Here is a 24,626-nt window from a genome sequence, read left to right on the forward strand (position 1 = left end):
TTATTATTATTTTCTTTCAGAATTTTGTTGCATTTTTAATAAATAAATAAATCTGGATTAGAATTGCAGATCTAGTTGTGACCAGGTTGCTGAACTGCATATATAGAACTGAGGAGAACAGTTGGAATGGCATGAGAATACCTTCTTATTTCTTCCAAATTTTATCCTTCATTCTTTCCCTTCATTGCAGTGTCCAGGGAAGTGCTATACTGACTTCCTGGAAGAGGGAAGCAGGGCTTCTGAATTCAAAGTGTGATTTTCCCATCCTCTCAATATTCCATTTGCTTGGGCCAGCATTTGGACTGAGGGGAGAATATATAGCAGGGATCACCACATTTTTGGTCCAGTGGACATATTTGGAATTTTGGGAAAGTGCCATGGACACCAGTCACAAATTAATGGCAGTGGGGCATGACACAGCACAAAATGGCTGCCATGGGTGCATGGCATAACACAACATGGCTGTCAGAAAGGAGAAATGGATCACAAAATTGTGGGTGCCATGTAGGATAACCTCTGATATATGGTATCATCTGGTCTCATTTGGTAGAAGCTCCATGAGAAACTTCTCAGTGTATTTAGTGTAGAGTCAGAATTATGCACCTTGATTACAACTTTCCATGCATTTTGGCGTATGTGATTTTGTAAGCACCTTAACAATTGCCTTAAACCAGAGGCGTGTGCACATACATGCGCACGCACACGCACACACACTGAAAATATATTATTGAAAACCAATCTATCATACCTATAGCAAGAAATAGAATGCCTTCCTTAGTAGTCGGTTTATAAATTAATCAACAATAATACCTATACATTGACATAAACTGATTGCTTCTACAATTCCTCCAGGTGTCATTGGACTCCAGCTCCCATCATCCCTGGACCCTGACCATTGGCCATGCTGCCTGGAGCTGATGGGAGTTGTAGTGCCAACAACTTCTGGAGGACCTCAGGTTCACTATCGTGCTCTGTAAAATGCAAAATGTGCTAGCATTAGTATTAAGGAGGCAGCAGTATGCATTGCCACTTGACCTGATTTCCAGATGAAAATATATGCACCGGGTGAGTTGTGTCCAATTTTCTAATGATTTGTAAAACTTTTATGAACTTTAGCTGATGAGTAAGCTTTTCAGCCCTAGCAGGGTCCCATAAGTTTCCACACCACAGATTTAAACACGGATCCTTCAAAGTCTTTCATTGCTGTGCTACATAAATCCATGCTACAGTCACTGTGAATGTCAGCAGTTCATTAGATTTTGTGGCCTCATTAGGGGAAACAATATCCATTTTAGCTTTCACAAGGGCCACCTTCAACCTTGTTGCTAAAATGAAACCTTATCTTGACTCAGCTTCACATGTACCCACAGCTTTAAGGATTTCGTGCTGTTTTATGCAGGGACTAATGTTGCGTTGTTTTATAGAAAGGCTAATGGTAGTAGCAATTGTGGTTTCCCTGGGCAGCATTAAAATGTCCTGTTAATGACTGCTTGTTGCTGCTTTTCACTGACAGCTGTAAACAAACATACCAAGGACAGAAGTATTAAAAAGGCTGAAAGGAAAGGAAACGAAGCGCAAAGACCTTGGCATTTGCAGACCTTGTTTTGCACATGCAGGTAAAGTGCTCCAATTCAGTGCCTGAATATTAGAACGTATCTTAAGCTCTGATGGCAATTATTGGACAGAAGAATCAGTTTCCTGCTGCAAAATGTGAATATTTTAATGGATTTCAATTTAGCAATTTGAAGACTGAATACATCCCAAGAAAAATAAAGGGTTGCAAATCATAAACATTTCATTTCACTCATCTCCTTTCCAAGAAAATACTAGAAATGTTTGAACTTCTCTACATATATCTCTATCTTTTTTTTGTCCAGATGAAACCACCAAAGAAAACTTCAGCCACAATCTCATTAAAGTCAGAATAACTATTGAGGAACCATTTCCAAAACCATGAATGTGCCTGAAACTAGGCCCAGAAACCAGAAGACTATAGAAAATAAATGTTGTTCTTCATTTGGTGAGTTTGCAGCACATCCTTTAATCTGTTTTCTGCCTTTAATTACGGAGATAAGTATTTCTTAAGCTCAGGTTGAGGTATTTGAAAAACCAAAAGATTTGAAAAGATTTCAGTGAAAATAACAATACTGATAGTAGGCTCACACCTTTTTACTGATGTGGAAATCATGGTTATTGCTTGATTACTGAATGTGTAAATAATATATTATGTGATCTGCAACCATGGGACCTTCATTCTCATCACATATATTTCTTTACTTGAGAGGAAACAAGCTAGAAAAAGATGAAATGACAATGGGATTGGCTATCAGCTATCATGTGGTGGCTATACTTAAACTGTGACCTCATAACAGCACAAAGAAAATTGGTAGCATGGCAGGGTCACAAGGGTGAAACAAGAGGAGGAAAGACCTTTATTCCAGAAACTGAAAAGTGAAGTTGTGCAGTAGTTCTATAACAGATCTGCTTAAGAGCATTAATTAATGAGTCAGAAGGCTACCTATTGCATTATGCAATAGGTTTTCCAGCTCACTGGCATTAAACCAGTTCCAGTAAAGATCATTTTTGCTCCTTCGAAACTTTCTCATGAAAGAAAATCATTTGAAACCTTTGATTACTGGGATGCTGTTTGCTTATCAAAGAAAGAACAAGAGGGACGTTGCCTTTTTATCTTTAATGGGAAACCTCAGAAAAATGAGGGTGGGCAGTAGGGAACAAAGGGGTAGGGGAGAAAGTTTAATATCCAACACATTTTGGACATCTCATACTGTATATATAAATGTGATGTATGCAGAGCTTTTAGGATTTCTATACATGATTTTGTAGTAGTAGTAGTAGTAGTAGTAGTAGTAGTAGTAGTAGTAATAATAATAATAAATACTATACTATACTATACTATACTATACTATACTATACTATACTATACTATACTATACTATACTATACTTTGTCCCAACTGTTTCATTGCCCTTAATTCACTGGTATACCAAGGTACAAATGCCGGAAACTCTCAGGGCAACCCTGTCAAGCAAGAGCTTGAACAGGGCTACCTGCTGTATCTTCCAGGGCATTCAGGAATCCATTGGATTCCTTTAGTCTCTGGGAACATACCATCTTCTCTCCACCACCCCTTACAAGGGGAAGACTGGAGCCGTAAGTCCAAACTTCACCAGGAAGTGATCTGACTATGACAACAAGGTAACACCCACGCAGCCCTTCCTCTACCTGGAGCAAAAACTGAATCAAGGGTGTGGTCTGCCCTATGTGTCAATTTGCCAGCTTAGTCAGAGAACCTGCTCAGCAGCAGGGTAGATGATTGGCATATATCCATTTCAGTTGTCATGTTTAGTGAAGCTTTCTGCTGAAGTAAAGCAATTTATCTGGATGGCTTTTACTATGTACTGTACATAGTTCTTGGGAGAAAAAAATGATTTATGTGACACCCTTCTTGGTCGTATATATTATCACTATGCTAGAGTTGCTGATTGTTCTTATGTTTCACTCTATCTAAGAAGATTTATTCTTTCCCAAAACTTTTCAGCAGGAGGTATAAATATATTGTGCAAATGACCTGCTGTCCTTAGCGCTGAACTGCATAGCTATGGGTAAAATATAGAATTTTGTACGTGCTTTTGCTTTAATTATTGCAATGCAAACTATAGTGAACTGTCTGTCCCAAGGGAAAATGCTTCTGGTACTTTAAAAGGAAGCAGAAATAATTTAGATCATAACAAGTGTTGTCCTGCAAAAAAAAAAAAATAATTAAAAAAAATGTGAAGTGCTCCTGCTCAGGGTTCAAATCCCTACATTCCGTTCATCTGTTTGGCTTGCTCAGACCTCATTGGGCTATTGGGGTTTTTTATCTCCGCAATTTTGGTTGGTTTTTCCCCTTCAAGTTTGGATTTTTAAAAGGTGTGTGGTTGAGGCACTTGTACCCAGTCACAGCTACATTAAAATAATTGTTTTTTCTATCCATGTCTTTGGGAAGATCTCACTTCTGTTCTTAGCGACATTTTAAATTTGTTTCTCCAGTGCAAAACAGGAAGTTATCTATCCAATCAGGGAGATGCTTTTTCCTACTAACATATATTTTTCTGTCCTCATGTTCCAGGCAGTCCATTCTAGTCTCCCTTCCGCTCAGTTGTCAGATCCACACACCCCGGTCTTACTCTGTGGGGGCGAGAGCTCTACAATTGTTTTTTGTACTTTATGTGTACCTTGGGGTTGCCTCGAGTCTGCTGGCACTTCTTTTTTGCGTGATAATGGTGTCTACATGAGCGTGGAGCAACTTGGAATTGACATTACTATATATACAGGTCAGATCCTGCAATATAATGTCGCATTATATCTCTGTTATGTCTGTGTGTATGACCTGAAGGAGCTGAAAAGTGAATGTTAACATGAAATTCAGGAGTGCCTGCTCCAACTTAGGTCTGACTTCATGTCCATTTGTTTTGTATAGCGTTTGAGCATTTGAAAGTGCAACCAGTCAACATGCAAGTCAATGGAGCATGAGGCTTCCTCAGGCAGAATTATGCTGAATTGCATCAGTGCTGTCCCAGCCATTACTTAAGCGATGATGGCTTCCACACTAGTCCCTCACACTGGAATTGCCAAATTTAGCTCACTCACTTTTTATGGGAATCAAGTGCACTGATTGACTGTTTGAGGCAGAGAGGGAGGGATTAGACCCCCCCCTTCCCCTTCAAGGAGCAGATTGGCAGGGTTTTGCAGCTTTTTCAAAGAAGCTGCACTTATGCAGCCCCAGCTGCTACACCCACACCCTGTTGCTTGCAACTATATATATTTTTAAAGATAGAAATGAAAGAAAAAGGTACATCACTCCACGTTTTAACTTCACGTTCAGCAGGCCTTGCATATTTTTTTCAAGTTTTTTTCCAAGATAATAGTAGTACAAAAAGTTCCACTTTTTATTCCATTTTCTGCTTATCTATATTTGTCACCTGAAGTTTTCCAGTCCACATAACTGCTAGGTGCTTGTTAACAAAAGGGGATAAAAGATGCAGCTTCTTATCCAACAAGGAATAATAGCACACGGAAGCAGCCATTCATGCTCAGATTTTCCTGGTAAATCAGGAACTAATAAGGTGGGTATGTACATCCAGTAAAGACTGGCTTTTTCATTATAATTCACATCTGAATGACAGACACCTAATGCCCATGCAATGGTGTGAAGGAGGAAGTGCCTTATCATCTAGTTGGGCATATACAGTGCCGGATTTATGCATAATCTAAACAAGCTATAGCTTAGGGCCCCACTCTCTTGGCCCCCCCCCAAAAAAAAAATTAAAGGGGAAAAAACCTGGATGTACATTTCCAAAAATAAGATAAAAAACAAATAAAATAAAACCTACACACAGCAACAGTGTTTTGTGTTGTGTATGGACCTATTAGGTCCATAAATTAGCATACAGCATAAATTCAACACAAAAAACAGCGACAATTTGTTGTTGACAAAGGACAAGTGGACATATAAAGGGCCCCATTACCTTCAGTAGCTTAGGGCCTCATCAACCCGAATCTGGCCCTGGGTACTTCTCCCAGCCACAGTGTCCACACAAATCACCACTAGTCACACAAATCACCTCTGGATCAGGGTCAAAATGTCCACACAGCTCAAATTCCAACTTTTAACAGCCGCATGTCCTGCCAGGAACTGTGAAGTATACAGAGACATCTATTGGTTAAATCAAGCATTGCATAAACTTTTCATCTCAGGAGATCAACAAGGGTAAGGTTTCCTTATGGCAACTTTTTTTTGGTGAAGAAGATATCACTTACTTCTGAGTAGCCATAGCCAGGTTTGTGCTGCTAGACTTCTAATGTCAGTGTCATATCCCACCGATCCTGTCATAGAGTGTATAAAAACACACCTGCATTACAAAACTCTTTGGACATTTTAGAAGAAATGAGCTAAGCAGAGGCGTTCCAAAAGGTATAATAAATGTAGAAAGCAAGGATTCAAAAGCTTTAGGAAGGAGCAGATAACCTGTTGTAGGCTGCAATCCTAATCCCATTACCTGGTTAGTAAGCAGAATTTACTTCTGAGTAGAAATGGTTAGGTTTGTGTTGCTAGACCTCTAATGCCAGTGTGGGATACTTTCCCAATCCACATATCCTAGCAAGGAAGCGGCAACAGAATGTGTATCTGAAGAAGTGTGCATGCACACGAAAGCTCATACCAAGAACTAACTTAGTTGGTCTTTAAGGTGCTACTGGAAGGAATTTCTTTATTTTGAAGATAAAACTGTGTGCAAAGATCTTTGCACATTTTAGAAGAGATGTGGGATGGAGGGGTGAATTCAAAGGTTTAAAGAAACTCCAAATTAGGGTGAGGAGCTGTCTCTTTAAGAAACCACTGAGGCACTGGAGAAAGGCAGAGGAGAAGCCCTCACCTGCAGCTGCAGCCAATCATAAGCTACAGCTTATTTTATTTGGGAATAGTGTTACATGCATAAGATTTGATAGAACATGCCAGAACACTGGCGTTATTAAGATAGCAATGCTATCTTTCCTTAAATTATCTTTATAACAAACTGATATAAAAAGATAAGTGAAATTATTATGATACCACAAAGATAAGTGATGATAAACTCTACTTAAAGTCATTCCAATATCTCCCTGATGGGGGTAAACAGATTCCTAGCACCTATCATAGAATCATGTTTCTTCTATTTTGTGCTTGCTGACAAATGCACCTAATAAATGTCAGTCAAGAAAAAGATCTGAAATACACTTGTTCAGAGATTGCCTTGAGCTTTTCACACAAGGTTAAAGCAAATAGAAAAGTTGTATCTATTCTCTTTAATGTTGCTTTCCTTTTAACTTTTGACCTTCCTAGTGAGCTGTATTTTTCTTACTGGATTGAAAGAAGTATTGGGTTGCCACTGCATGGCCAGTGATCCTTCCTGTAATTTTCAGAAAGCAATTTCTGGAGGTTCAGCTTCACAGTAACCAGGTTACTGGAAAGAGCATCAGGAAGATAATAAAATAAGTATCAAAGCTGATATTTGAGTAAGGTGATATGTCTTTCAACTATCTGTGCATTCATGTGTGGTGCTTCTGCCAGTACCAGCCAGTGGTGCTTTGAGAACAGGTTCACCAAAGCTCAGTTAAGGGTGATGAGTATTCTCAAAATCAGTGCACACCCTTAAAAAACCTAGATCCTGGACAATAGAATTGTCCTATGTTGACATCTTATCCCAGTTAAGGCATGCTTGGGAGGAGAGTGCAGACACCCTAGCTAGCTCTACCCCCTCCATGTTGTCTCTTCAGCCTCTGCATAGAGTCACAGAATTGTAGAGTTGGAAGGGACCATGAGGACCACCTAGTCCAATGCCCTGCAATGCAGGAATCTTTTGCCCAATGTGGGGCTTGAACTCACGACTCTGAGATTAAGAGTCTCATGCTCTTCCAGCTGAGCTATCCAATTTGATTGTTTTCCGTGTGTTCAAGTCTGAAGGTCTGATCACGCAGGGTTATAAAGCAGGTGAGGAGACTCCATGAGTACACTGGACTCTCTGCTGCAGACACCTGCCCTCCAGTATGTGGAAGGTGGTGAGGCTGGCAGCAGAGAGGGCAGACCTAGCTATTATGTTCCCATTCTCCCCTTTATTGTATGAGGGGGAGAACTTTTGAATAGGGCCCTTGTCTTCTTGGGAATCCCATTTTAAAAGTAGGATTGTAGCTGCCACATGGATAGCTAAAACTCAAGATTGGTGCTAAAGCTTAGAAGTCTCATTGGACAAATATTTTTGTGGCTAGGAGTTGGATGAAGACACCAGGTAGCAGTAGCTTTCAAAGGCCAGAATTTTGTTAAACAAAGATGTGCAAAGAGAATTAGATGTCTGATATTCTCCACTCCCTGTGGGGATTCTGCAACTTAAGAAGAAATGGAAAGGGCCAGAGCTCAATGTAGCATCTGGTCTCCATGCAGAAGATCCCAAGTTCAATCAGAAAATGGGTCATGCATCAGAAACATTGAGCTTTTTGTTCATCAGAACTTCAAAAACCCTGGTCTTAATAAAGCAGGCCAATCTCCTCTTGCCCTTTCATTTAAGTTTCATCTGCGTATTTATAATGGGACAGGAAAATATCCAGAAATGGATCTATATACATATATTGGGTTGAAGGATAAGAGTGATTTATGATTCTCACAATCAGCAGCTTCTTAGTTTGAGAACTTGAAAGTTCTTATTAGACCAGAGAGTGGTCACATGTCAACCCAGTTTACTATTTTATCAATTGGTCTAAAGCATCTAGTGATACTTCCTTTGGATAATTTGATCGTCCAAGGAGACAAAAGATTGTGCTGCAATTGGAGCGGTGCAAGAAGCAATGAACTCATTTTTAATGTTTCCTAGGATGTTATTTCTATAAGAACAATTTTTGACTTACTCAAACCCCCTGGAAATCTTTGGCACAAAAGCATATGAAATTAAGCCCTTTGTGATTATCTCTAAAGGTGCCTACCCAGTTAAATAAATTAAACAAGCTTGGTTTGATGTGCATGTGCTGCTCAGAAGCACACTTTAGCAACAGCAGCAATAAGGAAATTGAGGCAGGAGGATAATTTAGAAAATATCAGCTGCAGTACAATGGTGCCCCGCAAGACGAATGCCTCACAAGATGAAAAACCCGCTAGACGAAAGGGTTTTCCATTTTTCGATGCGCTTTGCAAGACGAATTTCCCTATGGGCTTGCTTCGCAAGACGAAAACGTCTTGCAAGTCTTGCGATTTTTTTCGCTCCCCCCTTTTTCTAAGCCACTAAGCCGCTAATAGCCTTTTAGCCGCTAAGCCTTTAATAGCCGCTAAACCGCTAATAGTGCTAATCCGCTAAGCTGCTAATAGGGTTGCTTTGCAAGACGAAAAAACCGCTAGACGAAGAGACTCGCGGAACAGATTATTTTCGTCTTGCGAGGCACCACTGTATAGATTTGTGTGGAGAGTATAAAATGCATTGCAACCTAAAAAAGATGAGCACACATGGCAGTCATGGATGGAGTTAGGCTTAGCAGCACTGGAAAAAGCTCAGTTACATTTTGGGCTTTGATGACAGGGATAAGAGGGTGTAAGAATGTTATTGACAATAAAATTACTTCATTGCATTGGCATGCTTACTTCCCTTCCCTTTTTAGACAGTCTGCTACCAGGATCATCCCATGGGAAAACACCTAAAGGTAAAGAGGTAAAGGGACCCCTGACTATTAGGCCCAGTCGTGGCCGACTCTGGGGTTGTGGCACTCATCTCGCTTTATTGGCCAAGGGAGCCGGCGTACAGCTTCCAGGTCATGTGGCCAGCATGACTAAGCCGCTTCTGGCGAACCAGAGCAGCGCATGGAAACGCCGTTTACCTTCCCGCCGGAGCGGGATCTACTTGCACTTTGACGTGCTTTCAAACTGCTAGGTTGGCAGGAGCTGGGACCGAACAACTGGAGCCTATTCACAAGAGGTTCTAAGACAGATCCAAATAATTTTAGACCAATTAGGTTGCTTAGTGTTGTTTTTAAATTGTATTCTAAAAGTTGAGTTAAAGCTGAAGAACACATGGAGTTTATAAAACTACAATAGAGCTGTTTTCCCCCTCCACCAATCGATTAAAAATACAGCATTTTACTGTGAATTTCTTCTAATAAACATATTTTACATGCACTTTTTACTAATATACAAATTTTCGAAAGCAGCCTTTGCTGATATAATGCATTTTGTATGCTATTTTCATAAATATATGCATTTATATGCACACTTTACGCATTAGATATATATATATATAATACACACACACACACACACACACACAAACACACACATGGCTGAAGAACTGCATTGCAAAATTCAGAGAAGTGCAAATTTCAAAGGACGGCTATATTTCGGTTTGTCTCTTGTTTCAGAAAGTGGCAGGAATGCCAGTGATTGGACCCAAGACCATCTGCATGCAAAGCATTGGTGGCAGTGCTTGGTGGATTCATTTCTAAGAAAGAGTTACTAATGTTGCTTGTGAGACCCATATGATCCAGATGGTGCTTAAGAATACAAACAGGTCCTTCAGATAATGCAGGTAGGTCACTGACAACTTTCCTGACTTTCCACAGACAGGGTGACTTTGGAATAAACAGGAGGCGGGGACATGTGCTGCCATTTTGATGCTGGTGGCAATGTGTGGATGCTGCAATAAACATTCATGTATGAAAAGTGCCCATCCACAATAAACATGCATCCGAAATCACTCACAGTGGATACAGCTGTTTGTCTTTGGTAACAGAAAAACAGAAGTGCTCCTCCTAAAATGTTCCAGTGCTCTGTACAAATCTCAGGCATCTCAAGTCATGGAGGGTACCATCAGAAATAGATGGTAAAGACAGCACTATGTGGAAACTCAGCATCTTGGAACTGATTTTGCATCTCCAAATGGACAGACCTGCTTGAACTCCCTAGGGAGCCAAAGCCACATCTCTAAAGGGATAACCAGCCTGGCACTTTTTCTCCTCTGCTCCTGATATTGGTACTAGGTGGAGGATGCAACCAGCACTCTCTTTTATGATCTATCGGTGTTTGCTCTCCACATTCTGGTTGCTCCTCCCCTTCTGCTTCATTTTAGAGAAACAGAGTTTTGATTGGCTGGCCTGGACACATTTGATGCTCCTTCAGCTCCTGGCTATTTTCTCTCTTTCCAAAAATAATAATCTGAGCCTTCTCTTTTTAAGAAAAGTATTTTAAAACAATGAATTGGTGCCTATGCAGATCCATACATAGGCAAAGTCACGAGGGTGCTGATGATGCCATCAGTCAATCTGAACTTCAGAAGCTGAACAATTTTGTTTTTCTGTGGAAGATGTTTTGTAACCATCCCTATTGTCCTTGTATTTCTTGCCTCTTGATAACTATTTGCTTTCCAGTTTAAAATAATGTCTGGAAAGTGTTTATCTGCTTTCTTCAATATTCTGTTGTCAGACACAGTGAACATTAGTGGTGTTGGCTGAGAAATCTTTGTCGGGAATCTTGTTTTCTAAAGCATTATTTGTGTCCTGCAAGAAGCACTATTCTTCTATATAAATATATATTCTTGGCTGACACTTTCAGTGTAGCAGATTGCTGTATCTTCTCAAAGGATAAAATTCACAAGCAGTGTCTGCAAAATCAAAAGGAGGATAATACTACATAGCCCCTGAGTTTCCTCATTGCTCTTTGTGGGCATATTCCTATAGGCACTGCACTGCTTCTTGAAAATCATGCATTTGTGTTGTGCATGAGAGAGCCAGGAAGGGAGGACAAGACTGTAACTCAGTGGCATGCAGAAGGCCCTGGGTTCAATTTCTGGCATCTCTGTGTGCAGCTAAGGAAGATTCTGGTCTGAAACCCTTGGAAAGCCACTGCCCATCACTGCAGACTATTAGCTGATGGGTTGGGACCCATTACTAGGTTGCAACCTGATCTAAGGTGAATCAGAACAACAGTGCTGCCTCCATACAATATATGGTAAAATCAATGAAGAAATGGTCCCCAAATGCATGTTTGGGTTAAAGATGGGTTCTGAGCATCCCAGGCTTTGTGATATGCATTGATGGAATCCACCTCGGCTAGAGTGAGAGGAGAAGAATGGGGTGGGTGAAGCTCTGGGTATTAGTGTACGCTGTATGGCCATGGCTACTGTGCTTTATGCATTTCTGCCTGTAAACTGCACTGTGGTTTAAAATCATTTACTAGTATTTTCAATTATTACTCTTTTTTATTTTTTCTAAATACTGCTATTGGGATTCATTTAAAATGGGTTAAGTGTTAGTCGGTGATATCAGCCCTATTAATATTTGTACAGTGGTGCCTCGCAAGACGAAATTAATTCGTTCCGCGAGTTTTGCCGTCTAGCGAATTTTTCATCTTGCGAAGCACGGTTTAAACGGCTTAACAAAGTCGCAAGACATTTTCGTCTTGCGAAGCAAGCCCATAGGGAAATTCATCTTGCGAGGCAAATCGCGGACGAAAAAACCTTTCGTCTAGCAAGTTTTTTGTCTTGCGAGGCATTCGTCTTGCGAGGTACCACTGTATTGTGTTTGAGCTCTACATGCGTGGGGCGTGGGGATGAGTCTGTTAGCTCCACTCCTCCATCGCTGCTCCTGTTGCCATCCAGAAGCATGACTAACTGCAAAGAGGAGTCCAGGAGTCCAGGAGTTAGGAGGAGGAGCTCATGCCTTCATCTTCACACTCCCACTTCATGTGTAGAGTTCACACACAATGCAAACACTTGAACGGGGCCATTGTGTGTTTCACGATGAATCTGTAATGCTGCAATGAGTCTTGGGTTAAATTTTCGGAGGGTTAGCTATGTTAGTTTGTTGCAGGCACCAAAACAAATCAAAGAGTTTTGTGGTACTTTAAAGACTAACCAATTTCATTATGGCATAAGCTTTTTTTTGGCTAGAGCTCACTTTGTCAGCAGCATTGAAGTATGATCATCCGTTGTTGTCGTGTGTGTGTGTGTGTGTGTGTGTGTGCGTGTGTATTACACACACATGGGTGTAAATGGAGAAAAACATATAAATGTTGGAGTCAAATAGGACTTTAAAGTACCACCTGTGGCATATCATTAGAGGCAAAATAAATAAATAAAACCCTACTAAAATGTAGTATGGTTTAGTGATTGATATTGCTTTTATTACAGTTAATTTGCAATGTTATCACAATACTATTTCCTATAGGGGGAAAAAGAAAGAGTACATGACTAAATGGATTTTCTTAACATGGGGATGGGTGTCCTAGGCGAGTCTTCCCCGGAGGTGGAGACTGATGGGAGTTGTAGTCCAAAATTTATGGAGGGCACTAATTTGGTGAAAGCTGCCCTTGACCATTATCAGTTCTCCATATGTTCTCTAGTGGGATCATGGACTGATGAGTCCTTTACAGATTAACCTAAGTAATCCAGACCGCAGTATGCCAAAATAAGAATATAAAGTTCACCATGAGTAGCACTATGCCAGAGTAGATATTGAGCCATGCATATTAGATACTCAGTTATGTGTACTATAATCAGCCATTTATTCAAGATAGTGGGTTGCTAGCTGCATATTACAAGGGAAGGCTGGCTAGATAAATAAGTAGACAGATGATAGATACACACATGCACACATCAGAGTAAAAATCCAGTTTCACTTCAGCAGGGTTGAGGTGTGTGTGTAATCCCTGGCAGCTGATATTGTGAACTGTTGAACTCCATGCATGAAATTGAGTGTGTCCACCAATACTTCTCCACAAGTTTAGTTTACTGCGGCAAAGCTTCATTCCATTCAAAGTATTTGTATAGTTGTTTTGGTGAATTGCTATCTCCTAACTTGCTATACCTGAGATGATTGTGTAAGTTGATTACATAATACACAGCATGTAAAAGGAAACTGAGCAGCTGAGCAAAGGTATTTGCTGTTCTTCATCCAAGCGAGAAGGAAAGGTTTTTCCTTTCAATGAATAGCAACTGAAGAAAGAGAAGGGTATCTGTCAAGGTCTAAGCAAAAATTGAAAACACGCACCTTTGGTCCTTGTTTTGCTGTAGTTCTTTATAGAACAGGAGATAATGGTCTTTTTTAAAAAAAAGCCAACAAGATTGTTGCTGTTACACAGCTTAAGTGTGCAATGTTTTGCTCGCAGTCTGTCTTCGCTGTCATCAAAATGTAATTTCTCTAGACTCACTGTGGGCTGCAACAGATTTCTTGGAAATGAAGGTTGTGTTGACACCCACAGGCTAGTAATGTTTTCACAAGAAAGAACATGACTTTATATTTGACTCTTTTGAAAGGAGATTAGCAGCAGTAAGATGTGTAAGAACTGCCAGGTTCTCCCTACTCTCCTCTTGCCCCACCAATTCTTCTTTCTTTCTGAGCCCATCCTCTAGGTAGGTGCAACTAAGTGAAGTATTTTAGGCTTGATTCACATGGTGGGGGAGGGAGGGAGTAAAGCTGACACTATCAAAGATAGGGAGGCCAACAGAGCTGGCATGCAAAGCTGTTTTGATTCTCCCTCCTTCTGCCTCTTTCTACCCATAAAGACTCAACCAACACAAATTGAGAAAATGCAGTGCCAACTTTTCATGGATTTGTAATAAACCTATGCCTTGTATTGGGGTTAATCTATTAGCTCCACCTAGTGGAGCCATCTAGTAGCTGCATAGGAGTTCATAGAATCATAGAATCACAGAATTGTAGAGTGGGAAGAGATCCCAAGGGTCATCTAGCCCAACCCCCTGCAATGCAGGAATCACAGCTAAAGCATCCATGAGAGATAGCCAACCAACCTCTGCTTAGAAACCACCAAGGAAGGAGAGTCAACCACCTCCCGAGGGACTCCATTCTACTGTTGAACAGCTCTTACTGTCAGAAAGTTCTTCCTGATGTTGAGTTGGAATCTCCTTTCTTGTTACTTGAATCCATTGGTTTGGGTCCTGCCCTCTGGAGCAGGAGAAAACAAGCCTTCTCCATTATATAGCTATTGTATTTCCTCTCAGTCTCCTCTTTTCCAGGCTAAACGTACCAAATTCCCTCAACCGTTCCTCATAAGGCTTGGTTTCCAGACCCTTGATCAACTTGGTTGCCCTCCTCCACACACGTTCCAGCTTGTCAACATCCTCCTTAAATTGTTGCACCCAGAACTGGATACAGTACTTCAGATGTGATGTGACCAAATCAGAATAGAGCAATACTATTACTTCCCTTGATCACTGCATTAGCAAAATGTATATAATGCCTGCTGGCCCTGCCCTTGACCTTCACATATTTAGCAAAACCTGTGCAGAACCTAAGTGTTTACAAACTGTACATGCATAGTCCATATTCAGTCTATGCAATCTGCACTTATGCATGTACAGCTTGTGAACACCTGAGCTCTAGGCACTTGACAGTGTTGGCAGCATGTAGTTAATTAATAACCTTTGTACACAATCCTTTGTACACAAGTTGATGTTACTTAGTCACAGCTGGGACTTTAAATTACTGATAGAAGTTGATACATCCCACAGAAAATCTGCTGTATCAAATACAGCTAGTGGAAAGATTTGTAATCTAATGTGGATTGAAGTCTATCAGAGTGGTGGGTAGTGTGGACATATATGATGATTTAAAAGTCTGTATACAGAAAGAGAGAGAGAGAATATTAATAATATCTTGTAAGCACAAGTGAAAAGGAAGAATTTGGTGTGAGATTTCTAACAAGGAAGTGACTCACTGCCTCTGCAGGAAAATATTCCAGATAGGTGGGGCTGGAAACATTGCAGAACTTCTTGTCACACTGTGACCCAGTGAGGGCTGCACAGAGGGTTACAGTGAATCCTGGAACTCTGCAAGCTTCCTGAGAACCAGACAGTACAGCTTATGGCCACAACACCTCAAGCTGTTGGTTGTTGCTTCCTAGAGTAGGGTCAGCCTGATTCATTACAAGGGTGGGAGACTGCCAAGGAAAACATAGGTGGAAGGAGAAGGAAGAGGGCTTGTGATTCAGTAGGTGATGCTCCTCTTAGTGAGTCACAAGTGAACCACCAAATCTTGAACTTTATGCTGCTGCTGGTGGACTCTGCTGCACCATTTCCTCTCTTTCAATCTTGCCATCACACAACATCTCTACCCTTTATCTGTTTATTTTCCATTTAGATGACTTAGCCACACAGTGGTGGGGTTTAATGGAGCAGCATTGCTGCCACACCACTTCCACAACCCTTCTGTGTGCACTGGCCAAAGTGGAAGATAGGGAGAGGGGGGGGGGATACATCTTACCTACTCTAGCTCTCAGCCTGGCACAATGAAGAGGCCTGGATTGGGCCCTTTGCTGCCATGTGGTGGCAGATCCTGCACTGTCCCAGCTTCATCTCTTCCCCATCTCCAAAACAACCTGTTCAGAGGGTTTCCACAGGGCACCACTGGTGGGGATATCACCAATGGTAACTGCTGCAATTGGGCAATTGGATCGCTCTTTTTTTGTTTATATCCACCAAGGTGAAAGTATTATTGCGCTCATGTCCTTTGTGAGAGCTTCTGATAGGCATCTGGTTGGCTACTGTGAGAACAAACAGGACCAGACCCTGGAAGCAAAACACTCTAACAAAGCATCCAAATCTACTCTTGTCAGTTTTCTGGTGCCAACTGAAGACTGTTCTCTTCTTCCGGGCCTTTATTAACTTCTTGAGCATTTGGGAGAGAGATGACAGATGGATGTGTTAATGATATTTTATTGCCATATTGGCTTTTACATTGTGATCTGCCCCAATATCACTTGTGATGAGGGGTGGAATATAAATTCTATAAATAAATGCATAAACAAAACAGGATGCTGTCCTAGATGGGCTTTTGGCCTGATCAACAGGGCCGTTCTTCATGGCTTGTGTGGAGTGCAGCATAAAAGCCTACTGTGACTTCACTTTGGCCCTCCACAAAGCAAACCAGCCACAGGCCACTAGGTCAGGTGGTTGCAAAGTACTTGCAGATCCTTAAATGTCAATGCACTTGAAGCTATGAAGTCTGCCCACGTTGAGCAGCTTCAAGGCTAAGCTCAACAATAGCACTGAATTTTTGAACACACACAAATGAACACCCTCAGTTTGGAAAGTTACAAGCTGAGCACCAAACTCCAACCTAAGGTTTGTCCCTAGCTTTTTCTCCTTCTGGTTTCCTATTCCCCTTCTCAAACCTTCCTGTGGCAGCAGGCGGGACGCCAGCACCAAGAAAGACTGAAAATAGGGCCCACCTTTAACTTGGCATGTTTCCAGCACCTCAGAATGGAGGGTTCTGAGCATACTTGACTCAAATACCTTTGTTGAGTAAACCAGAACACAGGAATCGATGCTTTCTAATTCCTCCTGCCTCAACCTATTCATCTATGAGGAATTAAGTATAGGTCCCAGGATGTGTCACAGTAATAGAGCTTTTGAAGTCTGTTTTGTCACCAGGATATTGCAAATGTAAGAACAACCCCCCACTGCTCCCTCAGCTCCCCCTGCTGCTTGTTTCTGTTTTAAAATGTTACATTTGGGGAAAGTGGGTGGCAGGGAAGGCAGAAGAGAGGGTGCAGAGCTACCCTCGGCTGATCCTTCTGAGTTCCCAAAGATCTAGTGGGAGAAGATTGAGGGGTTTTTTTATAATAAGTATTCTTTGGAATAACTCAGATGGTCTAAGTCTGTTCTGAATCAAGGTTGCAGTGGGGGGTTGCCTGCCTTTAGCTGAATATTCTTGCCTCCTAGTACCTACTGATTTATGGTTACTTGGCAATGAGTGGCTTCAACCCCACCTGCCCCTAGTTGTGGCAGTTGTCCACTGGAATGCAAGCAGAAGGTGAAGCTCCTAATCCCAGTGTCTTTCCTCCATTTTAGGCACTGGGTAAAAACGCTTTCTCTTCACCCAGACCTTAGTTTGAATGGTTTTTAATATAGCTCAGTAGGTAGAGCATGAGACTCTTAATTTCAGGGTTGTAGGTTTGAGCCCCAAGTTGGGCAAAGGATTCCTATGTTGGGGGGGGGGGTTTGAACTAGATGATCCTCATGGTCTCTTCTAACTCTACAATTCTAAGTATTTGTGGCCTCTTTTAGTGGGGCAGGATCTGCTGGACTTATCTTTTATTTGTATAGAAGTGCTTCTTTGTTTTAAGTATTTATTGATCGTGTTATTGCAGTTGGTTTTAGTGTTTCTATTGTAAGTTGCTTTGAGTCAGTTTTATGAGAAAAGTGACTTAATGATAATAGTAATAATTAATATCAATATTTGGATTTGCATTAACTCTTGCCTCGATGCCTGGTTTCCAGAACAGAGTGCAGCCTGAATTGGTCTGCTCATTCTTTCCAGGAGTTTGTGGGAACGCTTTCTCGCTGCGCAGGAATATTGGGCCTGTGGAACACTCAATGCCTGGGAACACCACAGTGTACTTGAGGAATGCCCAAGCCCCCTTCTTCCTCTGAAGCAGTTGCTTAGGAGCTGAAGTCACAGAAGTGGGGAATTCTTGCTTCTCACCGTGAGAAAACAAAAAGACACAGGAGGCCTGACAGTGCAGAAATGCTATGGTGGCCGGAGCCTGCCAATGCCATTCCATCAGTTTCACTGCACTGCTATCTCAGTCAGGCAGCAGGAGGGTCATGTGTGTTTGTGTTTCCATAGCTCTGTTTATGCCCAGATGTACATAAAATGAGCATTGAGACCCCTGTAGAAGTGCACGTTCTTCATGCACACAATCTCCTACTATAGACAAAGTGAAAGGAAACCCAGTCTACCTGTTTACTGCCAAATCTAGCTGTGTCTAGCACTGAATGGCTGGCTCCCTGTGATACCATGAAGCCACTTCCATCCAGTGGTGACTGGTGCCCATTGAAACTGATAAGAAAGCTGGCAAAGAGGCCAACACCACTCAGATAACAGATATGTATTCTTCTCTAGTTTCTAGAGGTTGTATATACCTAGATATACAGAGATAAAGGCATTATATCTACAAAGTTGGGACGCGGGTGGCGCTGTGGGTAAAACCTCAGCGCCTAGGACTTGCCGATCGCATGGTCGGCGGTTCGAATCCCCGTGGCGGGGTGAGTTCCCGTCTTTCGGTCCCAGCTCCTGCCCACCTAGCAGTTCGAAAGCACCCCTAAGTGCAAGTAGATAAATAGGGACCACTTGCCAGCGGGAAGGTAAACGGTGTTTCTGTGTGCTGCGCTGGTGCTGGCTCGCCAGAGCAGCTTCGTCACGCTGGCCACGTGACCCGGAAGTGTCTTTGGACAGCGCTGGCTCCCGGCCTCTAGAGTGAGATGGGCGCACAACCCTAGAGTCGGACACGACTGGCCCGTACGGGCAGGGGTACCTTTACCTTTATCTACAAAGTTATCAGTCTGATTCACACATGAAGGAACAACCAACATCCAATGAACTACAGATAGTTGTACAGATAGAGTTTATTGAGGAACATATGTTTTTGGAATAACGTAAGGTTTTATTCCAAAAACATATGTGTTATTCCAAAAACATATCAGAAAATTCTGGTTGGTACTGTTTGATCTGCAACAAGGGTAGTCAACATTGTGCCTTCCAGATGTTGCACTGCAACACCCATCAGCCCCAGCCAGAATGTTGGGAGTTTTAGCCCTTCTGGAGAGCACTGCATTGACTAGCCATGATCTACCATGTCCCATTTACAAACACGTCACCCCTTGATGCTGCGGTCAACTTGTGTGGAAAATTCATGTATGAACCAGTATCGTCAATGTGGAGAATGCTAGAGAACAATGTTTGTCACTGGATTTTTTTTAAAAAAATATTTATTTGGTTTTTCAAATTACAGTTTTACATTACAATCACATATCCAACATACAACATAAAGACAAGATTCCATAGAATATCCTGGACTTCCCTCCTCCCCTTTGAGGGTCCTATTGTTAATCATTTCCTCCTGCATCTTTTATAATAATCCTAATCTTTTACATCTCCATTATATCCAAAAGTCACCATTAAACTACAAGTGCTATTCCAATCCTACTAACAATTTTAACTGTTTACAATGGTTTTTAAGATAAACTATAAATTTCCCCCATTTTTTATTAAAAATTTGTCTTCCTGATTTTTTATTCTTCTGGTCTTTTTTGCCATTTGTCACTGGAATTAGTTTTGCATCTGTTTTACTTTTTAACACCGGAAAATGTAGCTGGAAAGTGTGTCCTCCAATATATTGGGATGGGGAAGAAAAGGGTTTGTATAATGCTTGTTAAAACAAATGAAATAAAACCAAACATCTAGAACCTTGGTTCAGAGCTCTTTCACTGAATGAAGTCCCATATTCTGTCTTTATTCTTACCAAAAATACTTAAGAAGATCACAGGTAATCTCAGCTTTCATTTTCTGGAAACTAACAGCCAAAGGGGCTACAGACTTAAACCCAGTTTCCTGGGAATTATTCCCAATAAACTCAATAGGACTTCTGAGGACATTTGGTGTCTACATTTGTGCAGACATGTGAAGGACTGGGCTGTTAGGTGCTAGGGCCCAGGTGCAGCTCACTCCCTGCACATCCTCGAATACACCCCCTTGGATGTTCAGGATGCTCATGAAATGTTATTGCAAGAATCTATTCAATGTAGCAGGGGAGATGAGTGGGTACAGAAATATTTTAGATGCTTCCCTTGGTGGCTTCTTTATAGGTGAAGCCATAAGAGGGGGAAGGGGTGGGGGGAAGCAGAGGAAGATGGAAGGAAGAATGTGAAGGGGAAGCAACAAAGCAGATTTTTTGAAAACACGTTTTTGAGCTGCCTATGTTAAAACACACACACACACACACACACACACACACACACACACACACACACATAACTCTCAGCTGAAAAAAGTCTTCTAAATTGGTGGACTTTGCCAAGAATATACATCTGGACTATGGTGATAAAAGGCTTTCCCTCCGTGGAACAAATCACTTATCAGACTGATACAAAGTAAAGGAAACATTTTGATGCAAAAAAAAAATCAGTTGTATAATAGCTGCAATAAAAAACCCTGTTAATTTCTGAAGAACTTTACTTGGATAGCCCTGTTCAAAACTAGAGTTACCCTTTACTTCAATGCTAATGTGACTTTTAACCCTTTATGTACAACTCTGCTCATTTGTTTATATTTTTAGAAACCCCATAAGTATTTGTGTTTTTGGTGTTCCTTGAGATTGGTATTTTCCTCACAAATGTTTTTAGCAACTGTTTTTACTCACCAACCATTTCCCCTTCTAAATCCTTCTTTCATTGTCATTTCTTAGACATAATTTTAATTGTCTTTCCATTTAAAAGTTATTTGGGACCAATTTTTACCATCTTATCCAGTGAATAACAATGAAAGCTTGGGTTTTCTTTCAACGCAGAGTTTAAATTTTTGATGTTCTTGTTGGGAAGAGAGGTTTGGAAGGGAGATTTTTACTCTCCAGTAGCAAAGTTAAGCACAATGGTGATTGCTCTGAGCACATTTGCCCTCATTTGTCTTTAAACAAGTGAAAATACTTAGGCTAGAATAAATCACAGACACTTAACTTTGCAAAGAAGTGTATGTTTTACTCAGAGAATTTCCAGAAGCTACAGCAAGCAAGTCTCTATATGCTGGCAGTAAAGTGAAGATGAAAAAAGGTCCCAAATAACTTAAAAAGAAAAGTATTTGGTTTCCTTACAAAAACAATCACACAATCTTCAGGTTAGCAAAGATGCAGGCTTTAAAACCCCCCTCCTGGGGAGATTCAGTTCACTTGCAGCATGTGCTGAGTTGGGAGCCAAGCTGCATGGCTCCTTTGTCAAGGAAAGAAGCAGGAAGAGAAAAAGAGAAAGGGGGGAGGAGAGGCCACTGCAAACCTGCCAAGCCACACCCACTCTGGTAATTTGAGTTCAGGGCTCAGGTTAACTTGTTCATGCACACAAGTGTGAGACAGTAACTGTATATTTTTATATTTTTATTTATTAAATTTGTATACTGCCCTATATCCGCAGGTCTCAGGGTGGTTCCCAAGATAACAACAGTACCTGAAGACACATGGAGAGAAGACAATATGTTATATACCAAACCAGCCTTCTCCTGGTGCCCTACAGATGTTTTGAATTTCAACCCCCATCAGCCCCAGTCAGCATGATCCAACGGTCATAGAGGATGGAACTTGGACTCCAACAACACCTAGAGGGCCGCAGCTTCCCCATTCCTGGCTTGAGCATGTTTTTTCCAGAGGTGATGGACAAGAAAATAGGGAAGGCAGACCTACTACACTAGATGGTTTTTAAAGCACTGATTTTCTTAGTCGCCCTATTATAAGTGTGCCAGAGATGTATAAAAGGCATGTTTGAAAAACCTAGGTATACTTACTTAGACTCAGGTCACACATCTCACTAACCAATCCCCCCCTCCCCCATTTATTAACAAAGGTTTGTGATGTCCTGGCTCCCCGGCAACATATACAGGCAGAGAATATCACTTGGAAGGAAGGAAGATATCTTTATTCAGGCAAGTAACGGCACAGGCTCCGCAGCAGACGCAGTGCTCAGGAGTCATGATTTAGGAGCAGGGCAAGAAATTCAGAACTGAACAGAAGTGACAAAGATGTCCCAACAGGTTTCTCAGCCATTCCACCGAGCTTTTATAGATGAGGCACTACTTGTAAGGCTCTCTTGCCTTGTGAGAATACCTGGAATATAAGCACAGGCTCTGTCAAGGCATATAGGTCTGTTCCCATCTGCAAAGGCAGTAAAGTGGAACTTTGGGTTACGTACCATCCTCCTTACGAATGCTTCTGGTAATGAGCTCCGCTAACCTGGAAGTAGGTGCTCCTGGTAGCAAACTTTGCCCTGGGATGTGAGTGAAATTTGCGTGGCAGCGGTGTGATGGCGGCAGGCCCCCTAAGCAAAAGCGCACCTCAGGTTAAGAACAGTTTCGGGTTAAGAACAGACCTCGGGAATGAATTAAGTTCGTAACTGGAGGTACCATTGTATCTGGTCCTAGGTGACAACACTGCAACCTAATGCCTCTGTTCAATCGCTGCCACTTCAGCTGATTAAAGTCCTGCCAAGCCTCCACTGAGGCTTCCTGTTCTACAGGAAGGTCAGAGGGGACAGTCAGCATTCCTGTTCCCCTTTACAAAGTGACTGAAGTTGGGGTGGAAATGGGAGGTTCCACCCCCCCCCCTTCAACCCTGGTTCCCACAATTCTGCCTCTTTCCTGTTTCTTCCTGTTCTGTTGGAGCCTGATCCCAGCAGCACTGCAGGGCACATGACAGAGGACAGGAATGCCAGCTGGAGTCTTCCATGTCTTTCAAAAAGCACTTCCTCCCTTTTTTCCCTTTGACCTGCCATTACAGGTGCTGACTCCTTGTATACAAAGCAGAACACTCTTAATCTCACGCTATTAGATGCACACTCATTAATGTGTTATAAAAGAAATACTTGAGGAATGACTGGATTGTTGTATAAGCTAGTACAAGTGTATGCAAGGGAAGGTTTTTGCTACAGATATAAAAGGTGGGCCTCCAGGCTGCTTGGCTGTGCCACAAGATCTGGGCACTCAGATAGTCTGGATATCTTCCAATCTACTTGCCAAGTTTGAGGCCCATTGGGGAAATCTTGTGACTGAGTTCAATTCTTACGTTAAGATTTCTATTAAACCTGATACTACACACCTTTCTTTCCCCCATTTCCGGGTTGCCATAGAACATGTTGGATGCTCCTATTGTGTAACAAGAACCAGCAACTACAATTTGCACTGCCATACTTGTATCCGAGTATTATGTAAAGTCTTATGGCTTATCCACAATTCTTATTGCAGGACCGGGCATTGGACTTCCCATACCCCAACCTGTATAATGAGAGACCACAGAGACTGGTTTGGGGTCAAAACAGGCCACAACTTTATTGAATACAGATGAAAGAGGCTTGGCTTGGGCATGGGGCAATCTAAATACTTCTGTCTGCCCGCCGGAAGTGACGCGTGGTCAATCCAGGCAGAAGTTCCTTACATCCAATAGGGTGACCCCCACAAGGACCACTGTCTGGGGGAGTGCCTTTGGTCCTGGTCCAGGCCACTCCCCCCCCGGATCCCTTTAACGGGATACCCCAACGTTTGGAGGGGCAGGCAGAGAGTACAACCTCCCCTCCATCCAAAACAAAGGATTGCCCCAATGCCCAACTACCCACCGAGCAAATGCTCACTGCCAAACCACTCATATCTGCATCCATGCCCTATTGCCTTCAATTGTATATCTCAACCAAATATTGTTTCCTGCTAAGGAAAGATGCATGCCATCAGGCCGAAACAATGCCTCATTTGAGAATGTGATATTGTGGTGGCAAACTACCCAACCACCACTGGAGTATGTGCCACCTCACTGCACGATTAGGCTTTTTCCAAGCTTGGTTAATACCCGCTGGGTCCGAGTTGTGCCATTGTCATCTCTCAAGCATCTTGGACCACCCCAGGCTTATGGAGGGGTACAAGTTGTGCAACTTCTGCAAGTCCTCAATTATGGCTCACGTTAAACAATGCTCTTTCATTGGCCCAAATTGTTTCCCCCCAACTGGATGAGCAAGGCATCCGGGGTGTGTGTGTGTGTGTGTGTGTGATTCAATTCTTGACAGGATTAATGGCATAAATGCAGGCCACTTCATGCCCTGGCGACCAAACTAGTAAATCAAGATGTTAGATGGGAGCCCAAGCACAGCTCCAAGGCCAGTGGTGATGGCGTGCATCCGAGCCCAATGCACAATACTGTGACCGCTAATCTAGATATGCTTGTTAGAAGAACCTGCAAAGAAATTGTGATAAAGTAGGTTGTGAGTTATTGATGCTGGCCACGTATATACTTCCTGTAGGTCTCTGACCGCCACCTGCCCATGGCCTTGACAGAAGCACCCCAGCATCCTTTACAGAAGCACCCCAGCTTCAAGCTGTGCTGGCTGCCCCAGTTCTGAATGAATGTGTGGCATACTGCTGAGCTTGCTGGTAATTGCCTTACACAGGGCCCTAGAGAATTGATTCCTGGCCAGGGGGGACCCATCCTTGTGAATGAAGAGGGGACCATCAACATTGGGGTACAACTGAAGAAAACGCCCAACATCCTTCACCGGGCATGGGCCCACACCCTCGAATGT

General features: G+C 42.1%; 1 long non-coding RNA gene across 6 annotated transcripts in view; it reads left to right on the forward strand.

The window, feature by feature from the left end:
- Positions 1-24,277, forward strand: part of LOC308588681 — a 31,876-nt gene extending 7,599 nt beyond the window's left edge. For 3 of the 6 annotated variants that reach the window (XR_014008864.1, XR_014008865.1, XR_014008866.1), the window contains 3 exons: positions 1,878-2,020; positions 9,931-10,097; positions 21,486-24,277. This is a non-coding gene — a long non-coding RNA (uncharacterized lncRNA). Of the gene's footprint in view, positions 1-1,513; positions 1,617-1,877; positions 2,021-9,930; positions 10,098-17,844; positions 18,593-21,485 lie in introns of those variants that run through there. The other 3 variants (XR_014008863.1, XR_014008867.1, XR_014008868.1) reach the window with 3 other exon arrangements.
- Positions 24,278-24,626: the final 349 nt, after the last annotated feature.

Source organism: Podarcis bocagei (assembly GCF_964188305.1).
Source record: "Podarcis bocagei genome assembly, chromosome: 6".
Classification (NCBI taxonomy): Eukaryota; Metazoa; Chordata; class Lepidosauria; order Squamata; family Lacertidae; genus Podarcis; species Podarcis bocagei.